General features: G+C 47.3%; 1 long non-coding RNA gene across 4 annotated transcripts in view; it reads left to right on the top strand.

The window, feature by feature from the left end:
* Nucleotides 1-13,710, top strand: part of LOC103226908 (uncharacterized) — a 254,714-nt gene that overhangs the window by 201,983 nt on the left and 39,021 nt on the right. The window lies entirely within an intron of this gene.

Here is a 13,710-nt window from a genome sequence, read left to right as displayed (position 1 = left end):
TTTATTTCCAGCTTCTTGGAATAAATAATTTCCAGGATGTTACAAACATTGATGAAGTTCACCAGAACAGACCCAGGGTTAACATTTTAAAGTCGTTAGATATGGCTCCAGGAAAAGGCAGGAGAAGGCACCCGTGAGACCCTGCAGAGGAGGCCTCACCCTGGGCAGCCTTAGGGCTGACCCGCTGCCTTACTGAGCGTATTCCCGCCTCTACCCCAGAGACTCACTCTGTGGGTCCGGTGTCACCTCGATTCTAAATTTCCTGCTTCCTAGTGAATTATGCTATCGCACTTTAGAAGCCTGGCCAATAAATGCTTTGAAATTTAAGGATAGCTATCCTGAAAAAATTTAATATAACCTAAATTGATAGTCTCGAGACGTCACTATTCAGAAGAGGCACTCTATTTCAGCAAGTGGTTTTCAGAAAAAAATAAAATAACCTGAGTTTTTCTCCTGCCACACTCCCCTCTTGCTTTTATGCTGCAAAAAGAGCTTGTTGCTTGCCTGATGCACCATGTTGTTCTCTGCCTCTGAAGATATAGCTCCCTGAGCCTCCCCACGTTGTCCACCTCTCCAATACCATTGCTCCACTGGGAAGCTGGCCCAGAGGTGCCCTACCACGTTCATCTCTCCTAGCCCAGGGCTGTCTTTAAGGTTACAGAGACACAGATATCAAAGTGTTGCAATTTATTTGGCTTTCATTAATTTGCCGGAAGCAAGGGAGGGTAGATACAAAGTACTCCTCTAACCTGTTATTTCCCTTGCTGTTAAATGTAAAGAAGACTGATGTAAGAATCTTTGCCTTCCACCAGTCATAACCGTGGTATGCACAGAGCTTATGAATCATCTTCTAAATCCACAGCTAGTTTTAAAATTTAGCTTCCAGGCTAGATCTGGAGGAAATGATTGTGAGATCATAAACGCTATGGAGTGAATATGAAGTTACTTACCAGATGCCATAAAGTTAGCTCAGGGAATCCTGAGGAAGGTGTCACTAAGAAAACTGCTTTCAAAGCGGAGTCAGACCTGCATGGCATTTATTATCTCCATTGTGTTACCATGCCAGACATATAAATAGCTTCAAAGTGAGTTCAGATTAAAACACAAAAATCTTTGGATATATTCACAGGCAGTAGGGGTCATGTAACAAGTTAGTAATGAAAATAAAAGATATTTGAGGTGCAGCCTCAACTTTTTAAGATGGATCTTGAATAAAAAGGTCTAATGAAATATTCTATGGCATTTTCTCTGGGATTTTAAAAATAAACAAAGCAAAACAAAAAACAAGGGGGCACTGGAACAATGTTTTAGATAGACCACGGGTGTTTCCCAGTGTGCATTTGTAGTGCACTTACTTAACTGAGAGCCCTCTCATATGAAACTGGAATGTCACCACCATGTGACAAAGCATAGACTAGCCGTGACCTAATATGTACTGACCATGACTAACGCAGAAGTCCAGGTCACTGCGGTTGTATTTCCTGTGGCCTCAGTGTTCTGGGGTTAGGGTTAACAGAGATAATTCATTTCTGTGTTCAAGTCTCTAATTCTTCCATCATGTAGACTATAGGTAGGAGCAGACTGGATTCAGCATTGCTACAATAGAAAAACAACAAATAGAACCACCACCAACACCAGGTATTGAGAACTCCATGTGCCAGGCACTGTGCCAAATACTTGATTTGATTATCTCTTTTAATACACAATCCTGTGTGACAGATCCTACCATGAGACCCATTTTACAGATAGACAACTGAGGCTGGGGAAGTTGGAAATGGAGGAGCCAGGATTCAAGTCACAGCAGTCTGGCTCCTGTGCCCAAGCTTTTAATTTGTATCCTATTCATTTTTCATAAATGAATGACTCGTGTTGGAGGTGTTTTTATCCTTGGGGCCACTCAGTTTTATTCAGCCAGTTTCCTTTGGTGGTGGTTTTAATGTGTTAGGGAAGAATGCATGTATTCCCCACAGCTGGGCACCTTTGTGCTGGATCACCTGGCTACAGCTCATGCACAGTGCAGATTACCACATCCCGCCCCCATGACTCAAGCAATTGTGCTGTGAGTATAGGAGGGTATGTTCAAAAAAGGCAGTTCACAAAGCAGCTGTCCCAACTACTAAGAAAAACAAATGTGGCATAGCCCATGATAGAACCCCCTTTTTTCATTATTAGACATGAACAGAAGCTCATTAATGCCATCCAGTAAGTTCAAGCCCTATAACTTAAGTACACCATCAGGACCCAGAAAGAAACCTGTTGTCTTGTGATGTTACTGTTGCTTGGTTGACCTCATAATGTCTTGACAGGGCTCAGGACACCCTTCATGATCTGGTCTTATCTCTCAGGACTCCCCCCATCCTTACCATCATTTGTTGATCTCTGGTGCAGCCAAATGAAGCCCGTCATGCTTGCCCTCTGCCTGGAAGCTCTTCCTTCCCTTTTCCGGGCCAATGGCTACGGTCCCTTCAGAGCACTGTTCAGATGAAACCTCCTCCAGGCAGCCTGTGCTGACTCCTAAGGGCTGGGCTAGGTGCCCCTTGGGTGCTTCCACAGCCCCCTCTGCTTACCCAGTTGTATATGTGTCATACTATGTTCTGTAATTCCTATTTTTTTGTCCATCTTCGCTGGCTTACATTGACCCCTTAAAAGCCATGACTGGGGCTGGGCACGGTGGCTCACGCCTGTAATCCCAGCACTTTGGGAGGCTGAGGCAGGTGGATCACAAGGTCAGGAGATCGAGACCATCCTGGCTAACATAGTGAAACCCCATCTACTAAAAATACTAAAATTAGCTGGGTGTGGTGGCACGCACCTGTGGTCCCAGCTACTCGGGAAGCTGGGGCAGGAGAATTGCTTGAACCCAGGAGGCGGAGGTTGCACTAAGCAGAGATTGCGCCACTGCACTCCAACCTGGGTAACAGAGTGAGACTCCATCTCAAAACAAAAAACAAAAAAACAAACAAAATAACATGATGCCATGATTGGGTAGTGTTTACTTTTGGATAAATACCTGGACACATGATAGACAATAAATGTTTGAGAGAGAGAAATGACCTACTGGGTAACACCAAAAACTAATGTATACCATGTCTCGTGTTCACAGTTGACAAGATGCTTTCACATACATGACCTCATTTAATCCTCCTGGCAACTCTGGGAAATAGATTTCTGCATCCCTGTTATACTAACCAGGAAACATCAGCCTGCCCTGGTGGCAGGGACGTGGTTAGCAGGTGGAAAGCCAGGACTCAGGCTCAGGTCTTGAAACCCAGATCTTATGCCCCATGTGCCGCCATGTGGATATTCTCGAGGCGTCTCTCTGAAATATTTCCAGAATCTTTCACAAAAGTCCTGTGTCATCCTTGTCCTGGCCAACTAGACTCAGAGGGAGGATTGATGGATTTTCATCTTCCTCTTCCCCTTCGTCTTTTCTTCTTAGCATCTTCCTACCGTCCCCACCACTGCGCTTTTCCACCAAAAGCCTGATGCTGGCATGTAATGGACCCTTTCCAAGTTTCAAGGTATTGACAGTAAATCTTTTGTATTTAGACCAGGCCGGCTGCTTTCCTTCTTTTCTTGTGGGTAGAACTCTGGAAAAGTGGAGGGGGGTGGGTGGGGCTTCAGGTAAAGTGCGTCAGCAAATCAGGTAAGTCAGATCATCGTCGTGTTAGTGGGTAAGAGATGAACTGGGGGAGGGGTGTGTGTTTGGGCAGTGAGCAAGCCAGCAAGAGAATGTGAGTGGGCGGCCAGTTGGTTGGCAAGTGAGAGGCTGTGGAGAGCTTGCTGCTGGGACGGGCTGTGCAATTAAACAGTTGAGCAGATCTTAATAGCAGACTGGGGCGGTGCTCTCTGCAGGCCTGCGGGGAGCGGGGGAAGCAAGCGAGCTGGAAGCATCTTTGGGCACAAAGCAAGATACGAATTTCATAAGCACATAACCTGAAGAATAGAATGCAACCAGAGGAGGGAGAAATAGAGATTCCAGGCAGCGTTTCCGAAACTTAAAAAATTCTGAATACCCAGTTTTGCTTTGTTCTGGGGACCTCTGGCAATGTTGTTGAAGGGAGGAATTCGTAATTTCATAGAAAAGTAAATTTTATCACCACAATGGAACATGAGAGCAAGGTCATAAATCCCTTTGTTGGGAGTGTCCATTCTGAACTCCTTTTATACTTTTATTTGCAGGAAGAGGCTATACTAGCAAGTATTATGGTTTTACTGGGTGGGGTGGCAAGGCCAGGAAGAGATGGGAGATGCTGTTAAAGGTCCTTTCTCCAAAACATTCAGAGATCAGAGGAACTCAAGAGGTCAAAGTAGGCTGACGTCATTGTTCTTCCATTTATTCAGTAAACCTTTCTTGAGCACCTACCGCGTGCCATGCGCTGGTTGGCAGTGAGGTGAAGATGATAGTGATGAAAACACAAGCATGGTCTCTGTCATCGTGGAACCTAAGTAAACACACACCAAAAATATATATATATATGACCCAAGAAAAATCATGCCCTGAGGGGAAGGCACTCAGATGAAAAGGACCTCCTTCCCAGTGGTTCCCTGAGGAGGTGATTTCTAAGGTCCTAGCACAGGGATGAGCAGGAATGTGTGGGTCAGGGGGTAGGGGTGAGAGCTTTCAGCATAGAGAGAGCAGCACATTTCAAAGGTCCTGGAGTAGGGAAGGAGGTGGCAGGTGCAGCTGCGTGGTGGCCACTTCCATTTCAGAAGTCTTCTGGAATGTCTCCTTCCTTCCTTCCTTCCTTCCTTCCTTCCTTCCTTCCTTCCTTCCTTCCTTCCTTCCTTCCTTCCTTCCCTCCCTCCCTCCCTCCCTCCCTCCCTCCCTCCCTCCCTCCCTCCTTCCTTCCTTCCTTCCTTCCTTCCTTTCTTTTTTTTTTTTTTTGACAGAGTCTTGCTCTTTTGCCCAGGCTGGAGTGCAGTAGCACGATCTCAGCTCACTGCAACCTCTGCCTCCCGGGTTCCAGCAATTCTCCTGCCACAGTTTCCCGAGTAGCTGAGATTATAGGTGCGTACCACCACGCCTGGCTGATTTTTACATTATTAGTAGAGATGGGACTTTACCATGTTGGCCAGGCCGGTCTCAAACTCCATCTCCTGGAATCTCTTGATGAGCCCCTGTGAGGTTCCCCTGGCCAGGGCATCCCCCCAGGTTATTCAGGACAGACCTGTCCCCAAGAGACTGCCTGCCACTGCTGCTTCTTGTGAATGTCACTGTGAGGGGAATAAATAAGGATAAACCAGAAAAGCAAATTGTAAGAAATCTGAAACCAGTTGTCAGTTTTCAGGTGCCCAGGAACATGACAATATGCCTAAGGGACCATAACGGGACTTGACATGGAGCTGGATCTAAAGCAGATGACCTGGTGACTGCAGCGTGTTCCACACAGGCAAGCATTGTGAGGCCAAAGGACTGGTGTTCAGCAGGATGAAAAGCACAGTGTTGGTTAATTCTAAAGAGTGAAGCCTGCAGGAAGAAATGAACTTCGGCCTTGGAGTGGGGGTGGGGCGGGGCTAGAAGGAAGAGAGGCTCGGAAGTGTGTTGTGCAAACGTGGTTCTGTTCCGTCTAATCTTTTACTACCTGTAGGGACAGGTGGATGCAGCAGAGCTGCTGGCAGGAAAGGTGGAGTTTTTTCAAGGTCACGGGTTAAGCAATAGAGTAGAATATCTTTGCAGCTGCAAGAGGAGGTGCGAGCAGCTTGTTCACAAGGTGTATTTTGCAGGAGTTTCCCCTTACAAGATCTTATTTGCTTGAGAGTAGCGTTAGGGATTTCTGTGCCAACAGTTAGCTGGATCTCTGCGGTTGAATCGTTATCACCAATCTATAGTTAAAATAAGCATTAAAAAAAAAAAAGGGGAGTCTACTTTCAAAGTTTTCCCAAAGTGCCAGTCTGAAGCAGCTACCTTTAAAAGCTGTTCTTGAATAATAGGTTGCTATATCCTAGTCTGTAATCTTGGACTAATGTCTGAGGAAGGAAAAAAAAAAAAAAAGAATATTCTCTCTTTGTCCGATTAAGAAGTGGAGGTAGACAGCGATTCGACATGTTGTACGGGCGAGGCTGTGCTGAGCTTGCGTCTGGGACAATGACCAGACAGATGAAAGGAGAAGTGAGAGATATTTTTAGCGCATCAGGACTGCTTTGAAACATTGATTTTTTTCCATCTCCTCCCACCCCCCATAATTCCAGCAGGAGGATTCAGTGGCAGGTGCTTTAATTCAGTGTGTAAACATCTTCTATATTACACACTAAAATATTCACGAGGAAAGGGAGTTGCTGATTTGAAGGCGTAGCTTTCAAACCCACGTCTGTGGGCTCGGTGGTCAGTGTCCCGCCACGCAGTCTGAAAGTGTGAGGTGACCAAGGAGGATCCCTAGGAGAATCCTATGTCTTCTGTGGCCAGGGACTACTCCTTTCCTCAGAGGAGTGGGTTCACAGGAAACCAGAGCAGGAGAATGCCTTTAGCCCCACTCCTGTTGGTCCTCGGTCCCTTCTCCTTTGATCAGGTGGTTCAAGCACACCTTGAAGTTCTGGTGTTCAAACAACGTGACCTCTGCAATTAGGTTCTAACACTTGTCAGTGTCCAACTTAAACCACTAGCAATGTTAGTTAAAAACCTCAGGGAGGCCGGGCGCGGTGGCTCATGCCTGTAGTCCCAGCACTTTGGGGGGCCTACGTGGGCAGATCGCTTGAGGTCAAGAGTTTGACACCAGCCTGGCTAACATGGTGAAATTCTGTCTCTACTGAAAATACAAAAAAAGTTAGCCAGGTGTGGTGGCAGGTGCCTGTAATCCCAGCTACTTGGGAGGCTGAGGCTGAGGCAGGAAAATCACTTGAACCCGGAAGGCAGAGGTTACAGTGAGCTGAGATCGTGCCACTGCACTCCAGCCTGGGTGACAGAGCAAGACTCCGTCCAAAAAAAAAAACCTCAGGAGGCTGTAAATCAAGCACAACTGAACCAAAGATAAAAATGGGCAGTCTCAGAATCACCTTTGAAGGTGGAAGGAAGGGCGTTTGTGTGTGGCAAGAAGAGTGTACATTCATACAAGGGTTTTTACTCCTCCTTTGAAAAGTCCTGCTTGGTGGCTGGCCAGTTTGTCATGCTTGGCTGCCCAAGCAAGTGGTGGCAGTTGGAGCACAGGAGAAAGCCGCAGCGGGTGAGGAAGGAAGCGCTGGAGAGGGCGCCTCCATTTTTTGGCTGCCCCGACCTGTCTCCAGCCCCAGGGCATGTGGTTCTGGGCTGGGCACTGGCCCTCTCTGGACTGTACCAGGCAGCAGGTAGCGCACAAGCTCTGAGGTCAGGCTGCCTGGGCCTAAGCTCCAGCTCTGCTCCTTGCTAGCATCTGGGCACATTCGAGTTACTTCACGCTTTGTGCCTCGGTTTCCTCACTGTGAAATGGGGATGGTAACAGGACCCTCGTCCCAGGACTGCTGTGTGGATTGAAGTGCCTGCAAGGGGATTGTCTTTTCTGGGATCGCGGTGGATGCTGTGTTCCAGGTGAGGGAGTCTCTTGCTTTCTCCTACCTCTTGCAGCCGCTTTGCCTCTGAGTGGCAAACAGCAAGTGGCTGAAAATCACAATAGGCCCATCAGAGAGTGGCGATAGGCCACAAGGCCACAGTGGGATGGGCTCTCCATGCCCTCACCTATGGAGCGGGGTCAGGGCGTCCCTTCTTCCTGGGGTGCCCACATCCTTCCCTCAGAAGTTTAGACAGCAGCCCTTGCCTTGCCAGATGCAGCGACCCCTCCCAGCTACACGGGGAATCTGCGGTCCAGCCTCCCTCAGATGTCCTGCATTGCCTGACGGAGACCAGGGGCCCTGGGTGGTGGCTGTCACTGGCCTGGGGACGGGGTCCCCGCAGGCATTCAGGGTCCTCAGCGGCATTTGCCAGCGTCAGGTCAGACTTAGCCATGGGGCCCGAACTCTCCACGAGTTGGTTCTCGTTGGGGATGATGCCCTTCATCGTACCCCTTGGTCCCCAGCCTGTATCGTCTCAATCTCTTCGCAGTTGTCAGAAGGCGCAGCCGCCACCCTGAAACAGCCCAAAGCTCTCTGAAGAACACGAGCTTTTATGTTTCTCTCCCCAGATCAACTGACTTTTTCATTGCTTCTGTGGAGGCTTTCTGTGGGAGAAAAGCGTGTTTATGGGGCAAGCTTAGAGAGCTCCAGTTCCTGGGGTGGGATTTTTTGAGTGGCTCTGCCCACGTGGTGGTGAGCCCCAGTGAGGATGGGACGCATTTTCTGCTAGAATGGCAGTGCGAGGCTGCCACCTCGTGGCCAGCACGAGGCAGTGTGTGTCTCCCTTGCTGGAGCTTCTGGGTGAAATAAACTCATTTTAAAGGTCTTTAGTAAGGCCCTCACTCCCTCACTCTCTCAGTGTGCACATCATTCCAGCTCCAGGGCTTAATGCGTCTGTTGTGGCATCTCTCAAATCTGTACTTTGCCGTCTCTTTGACTCCAGAGTCACTACCTTCCAATAAACCCTTCTGCTGACTCCAGATCGATCCTTCTAAAGCACAGATGTCATTGTCTTTCCCTCTTTCATGGCTCCTCATTTTCCAGGTTCCAGCCCATGTCTCAGGAGGCTGCTGAGCCCACTCCTCTGCCCCAGCCTGTATCTGCGCACAGCTCTTCTCTCTTCCTTCTGGTTTCATCTGGCTGACACCTGCTCATCCGAGAGTCATCTCAGGTGCCACCTCCTCCAGGGATCCCCCGTATTAGATTAGCTTCCCTCTTCTCCATTCCTAGCTGACTTCTTTCATTATGCTTCAGATCCTTTTTTTGGAAGAAAAAGAAAGAAAGGGAAGACAGACTGGCCAGAAGGAAGAGAGAGAAGGAGGAAGGGCATATCAGAGAATTCAACACGCTGCGTTTTAACCAGATACTTTTCTTCGTCTCCCACAAGGCATCAGAGTAGAGACTGCCTTTCATCTCTCTCTCCCTTGTGTAATAGCACAGTGTCTGGCAGATAACTGTTGCTTGCTAATTATTAGAAGGAAGAAAGGGAGGGAGAATAAAAACCAGCATCACCATGCGTTCTTCCTAAGTGCGACGGATGTCAGAAAAGAACTCTGTTAGGCTCAAGGGGCCCTAGAGGAACGGCGCTGCGTGCTGGTTCAGATGGTAGCAAATGCTCTCACCTGCATTGACAACACTTCTTCACCTCTTCTTTCTACCACCACAGCAACTGTCTCCCTCCGGCCCATCTTACTGCTAAGTTCATCTTTTATTAAGCATAGCTTCAGTCACCTCATTTCTTTATCAAAACACTTCTACAGAAGAGTTCCAAATGCTATTTAGCCGGGCCGTCCAGGGCCTCTACAGGATGACACCAGCCCACCTAGTTTTCTACCATTCTTTATGTGTTTCCTAAGTACCATTCATTATTTTAGGACTTGGTATTTGCTGATGAATTTAATTACTTACTTGACAGTGTGGCAAAAGCACATCCTAAAATTTCAATTAAAAGGAGTTTGATTGACTTGCTCTGAGTTTAAGGCACGTGCTGGTCACTGTGGGAGCCATTAAAGAAGGTATTGTTCTGTGGCCACCAGGAATGGATAGCCCAACTGGGGACAAGACAAAAAAGCAGGAGGCATTAAGGAACAGAGAGCAGAAAGGAACATATCACAAGTGCGCAATTAATCGCCAAATATATGGCTGAAGAAGGGGTGGTGATGAAACCAGATAATGTCTGTGAAAGTGCCTCTCCCCCGTCAAACTCCCAATTCCGAGCAGTCCTACAGTCGCCCCTTCCACAGGGCATAACCCTGTCATTCCACCTCAGACGCCGTACACACTCGGCCTGTCCTGCAAAGCCCGTCGTGATAAGGCCTGCTTCTCCCAACCTTATGGGACCCCCGGCCCTGGAACCCCGAGCTGCAGAGCTGGAGAGAATGCACTGTGTTGTTTAGTATACATGTTCCTTGAAACATTCCTCCCCATTTTCCTTTGGTGTTTAACCTGTTCTTCCCTTAAAATTCGGCTTTTCCTTTAAAATCCAGCCTGGAGCTCTCCAATGAAGACTTCTCTGGCGCTGCATGTAAAACTCACCACCTGCAGAGTCTCTGCTGTCCCTTGTCAAATACGCGTTTGTGACATACACTGGAAGGCATTGGGCACGTTTCTGTCGTCTGTGTGACTGTGGACCTCTGCCGCAGGGGCCATGCCCTTTCCCTTTACAGTGACTGATGAGGTACACATCTTGTCAGTGTTTGTCACAGACTGAAACTTAACACATTAGAAAGGACAGCAAAGTCAGTTGACTCTAAATTGTTAAGGCACAAGCTCTGTGAGTTCAGAAGAGACATGTGCCAGAATCGGTCCCAGGAGGTTCTTAGAACCTACCAGTTCTAAGTAGGAATTCTTAGAATTGGAAGGTCAAAGCTTTGTACATGTGAAATAGATCAAACAATAAAAAGAATCCCATGTGGAATAGCGCAGTGTCTGTGGCTCCTAACGGCTCCCCCATTCTCTGCTCCAGCCAGCGGGAGGAGAAAGCCTGCAGAGTAGGGGCAGCGGAGACAGAACATCTTAGCCCGAGCAGAGGCTTTATCTAAGGAAGTAGAGCGAATGCCCTGAAGGTGGGTTGGACTTAGGTGGTAAAAAGGTTTCAAATGCACTCTGTTATCTTGTGGGTAGTGGCTGCCATTTATTACTTTAGAAAATCATGGCGACTTCATCAAAGTGGTGTTTTAGAAAGATGATCCAGGGCCGTCTTTTCCCTTTGAGAGTGGGAGGTGCCCTGCGGCCCCACCTTCATCTTCTGTGATGGTATTCCCAGTGGTTTCCTCCCCGTGGCTGTGCGGCTTAGTGGTGAACCAAGAGGCTTAGGATGCAGGTGCAAAGCCCCTCTACTCTTTAATACCTCACCACAAGGTGCAGGATCGTTCCTTCTGTAAACAAAGGCTTTCCTTCTGGCACTGCCCTTGACCTGCTCGGAGCTGTTCTCTGATCCTTTGGGTCTCTCTGCCCTCGTGACTGGCAATAACCTGCTGCTAGGCAGCAACCCCCACGCAGCAGGTGGTCCTCCGGAGCTGAGTCACCGCCCCGGGAACCGGGCCCCGGTGAGGCCATACAAGGCAGTCCCGCGCCGGGCGGGTGTGAGTGGCCTCTCCACCTGGCCCCTGGGTCTGGGAGGGCTCTTTCAGTTTGACACAGAGAGCAAAGGAAACTCGGAGTTTTGGCAAAGCAGAAAAACGTTTTACCTGTGATCACAGTTATGGGCCTTGGTCAGTCATTTGATTTCAGCACACCAAAATTATCATTACAGATACCCTGAGACATGGAAAGGAAGGAAGGAAGCTTTTAAATGATGTTTTAAGATTCTGTTTGACCTGATGAATTAAGAGCGGTGAGAAGTAATATAACACGGAGAGATATCTAAGCCATTGATTGATATTGTAGGCAATGAACAAGTGAGGCTCAGATTATTTAAAAAAAAATTTTCATGGGCACTGATGGATGTTTAAAAAATTATGACGTGTTCTGTTCATTTCCAGAGAAGAGAAAAATGTAGTGTTGCTTTTGAAAGGAGGTTTAAAAAAAAAAAAAAAAGTCTAGCTTATTCATTACACCAGTGAATAGCGATGACTTCAGTCTAAAAAGCAAGTTAACCATCCTCTTTCTCCTTGCCTGGGAAAAGAAGCCTTTATCTAAGTAGCCACAAGATGGGCAGGGCTGACCACCCGGTCATTTCGGCTGATCAGGATTTTCCAAAAAACAAAAAGCTCTCTCTGTTTTCACAACTGAGTGACAACTCTTAGGAAATACTACCAGCTTACTCAGTTCGAGTAAGGCCATGGAGAAGTCTGGTGACAGTTAATCATTCAGTTGCCTGGATGCACATGTTACACGTGGCTAACGATGCTGTGACCACTGGGAGCTTTCAGAATTGGAGAAAACAGCATCATGTCTCTTGCTTTCTGAACACGGAGTTTTTAACTTTTTTTTTTTTTTTTCTGGAGACAGAGTCTCGCTCTGTCACCCAGGCTGGAGTGCGGTGGCGTGATCTTGACTCACTGTAGCCTCCACCTCCCGGGTTCAAACAATTCTCCTGCCTCAGCCTCCCAAGTAGCTGGGATTACAGGTGCCCACCACCACGCCTGGCTAATTTCTGTATTTTTAGTAGAGATGGGGTTTTGCCGTGTTGGCCAAGCTGGTGTTGAACCCCTGGCCTCAAGTGATCCACCCACCTTGGCCCCCCAAAGTGCTGGGGTTACAGGCCTGAGCCACCACATTCCCAGCCAGAATTTTTTAAGTTAAAAAAAAAAAAAGTTTCAGTGTTTGACCTTACCCATTATGTGCCCAGTTAGTTCTAGATCTGTGAAAGCTTCCTTAAAAAAAAAAAAAAAAAAAAAAGAAAAAGGAAAAAAAAAAGACTGTCATTTTCTTGGGCAGCTTTTTTTGAGCTCTGTATGTGTATGCCTGTGTCTGGGGCATACACAAGGACTCCGGCAGGTCCACTGAACTCTACCACATAGTTGCCAGATACACTGTAAACTGTGACCTGGAAGTTGCAATTTACTCTTTTATTTTTCTGTTTACTTTGCATGAGTACTGTATGTATAAAAAAGCAGCCACATATGGATGGTCAAAGGGTTTCCTAGAAATATGGATAGTCAGAGGGCTTCCTAGAAATATGGATGGTCAAAGGTATCCTAGTTTTTCAGGTAAATTCTAGAAACCAGAACCATATCCCAATTCCTGTAGCCTTGATTATTTCAGATCAATAGAAGCAGAATCCAAATGCATTTGGAGCTTAGAGGTCAATTGATTTGGAACCCATTCCAGTCCAAAGTATCTCTAGATTCACTGATTATTTAGAGTATTGTTTAGGGGAAAAGGACTTTAAAAGTTGGGCGGGGGAGCTTTATTCTTTATTTTATAACCTGTGTGGGGTGGGAGAATTAACCTGTTTTGGATAGAGGCTGCAAAATCCAGTTCTGGTGACCACACTAGAAAGATTAATGAGCACTTAGCACCAAATTAAATACCCACCCCCCACCTTTATGAACTGGAGTTAATAGTACAAATGTGACAGCATTAAACATTGAAGCCATTAGAAGGAACTTGGGAAGTGCTCAGGCACCGATGAGTTAAAAACACAGACATCCAGTAAGTGAGTTCCCGCTGGGCACGGGTCTGTTTATCCTGCCTTTCTGAAGTCAGAGCCAACATTCTTAATGGTTTTGAATGATTCAGAATGTTTCTTTTTTGGCAGGGCCAGTTTCCACACATGGGCTTATGACTAAAGCCCCTTAGGTGAGGTCCAAAGCAGAAACCGGCCTCACACTTAATGTCATATTTCAGAATCGTCTTATTTTAGAGCAAAAGGAAAACTATTAAATATAGCTTGCTTATTTCAGACACGAAGGGACGGAACCAGGGACGCTTTGGTCAGCCAGAGGTCACAGGACTGGAGAGAGAGGCCAGCCCAAGGCAGACCTCTGCGTTCTGGGCCCAGCCCTCCCTCCTCTGCACCACACAGCTCCTGTCCAGACCTCGGAAGGAGGTTCCAGCGTGGCCTCGGCGTCCCGCTGGAAGAGGCAGCTTGCCCTTTGAGATCATTTAGAAAACGACTTGGGTCAGAAAGGAGAACTTCGTTTTTACAAAAGGAAACAAATCAGTTATTTGCCATAGACAGCTTTTTCAAAACATCCTTTGCCAGTGTGTCATGAATGTATTAGCTCCAGGACAGAAACAAGA

Source organism: Chlorocebus sabaeus, chromosome 21 (assembly GCF_047675955.1).
Source record: "Chlorocebus sabaeus isolate Y175 chromosome 21, mChlSab1.0.hap1, whole genome shotgun sequence".
Taxonomy (NCBI): Eukaryota; Metazoa; Chordata; class Mammalia; order Primates; family Cercopithecidae; genus Chlorocebus; species Chlorocebus sabaeus.
Note: the sequence above shows the minus strand (reverse complement) of the source record. Positions and strands in the feature narration are given on the sequence as shown.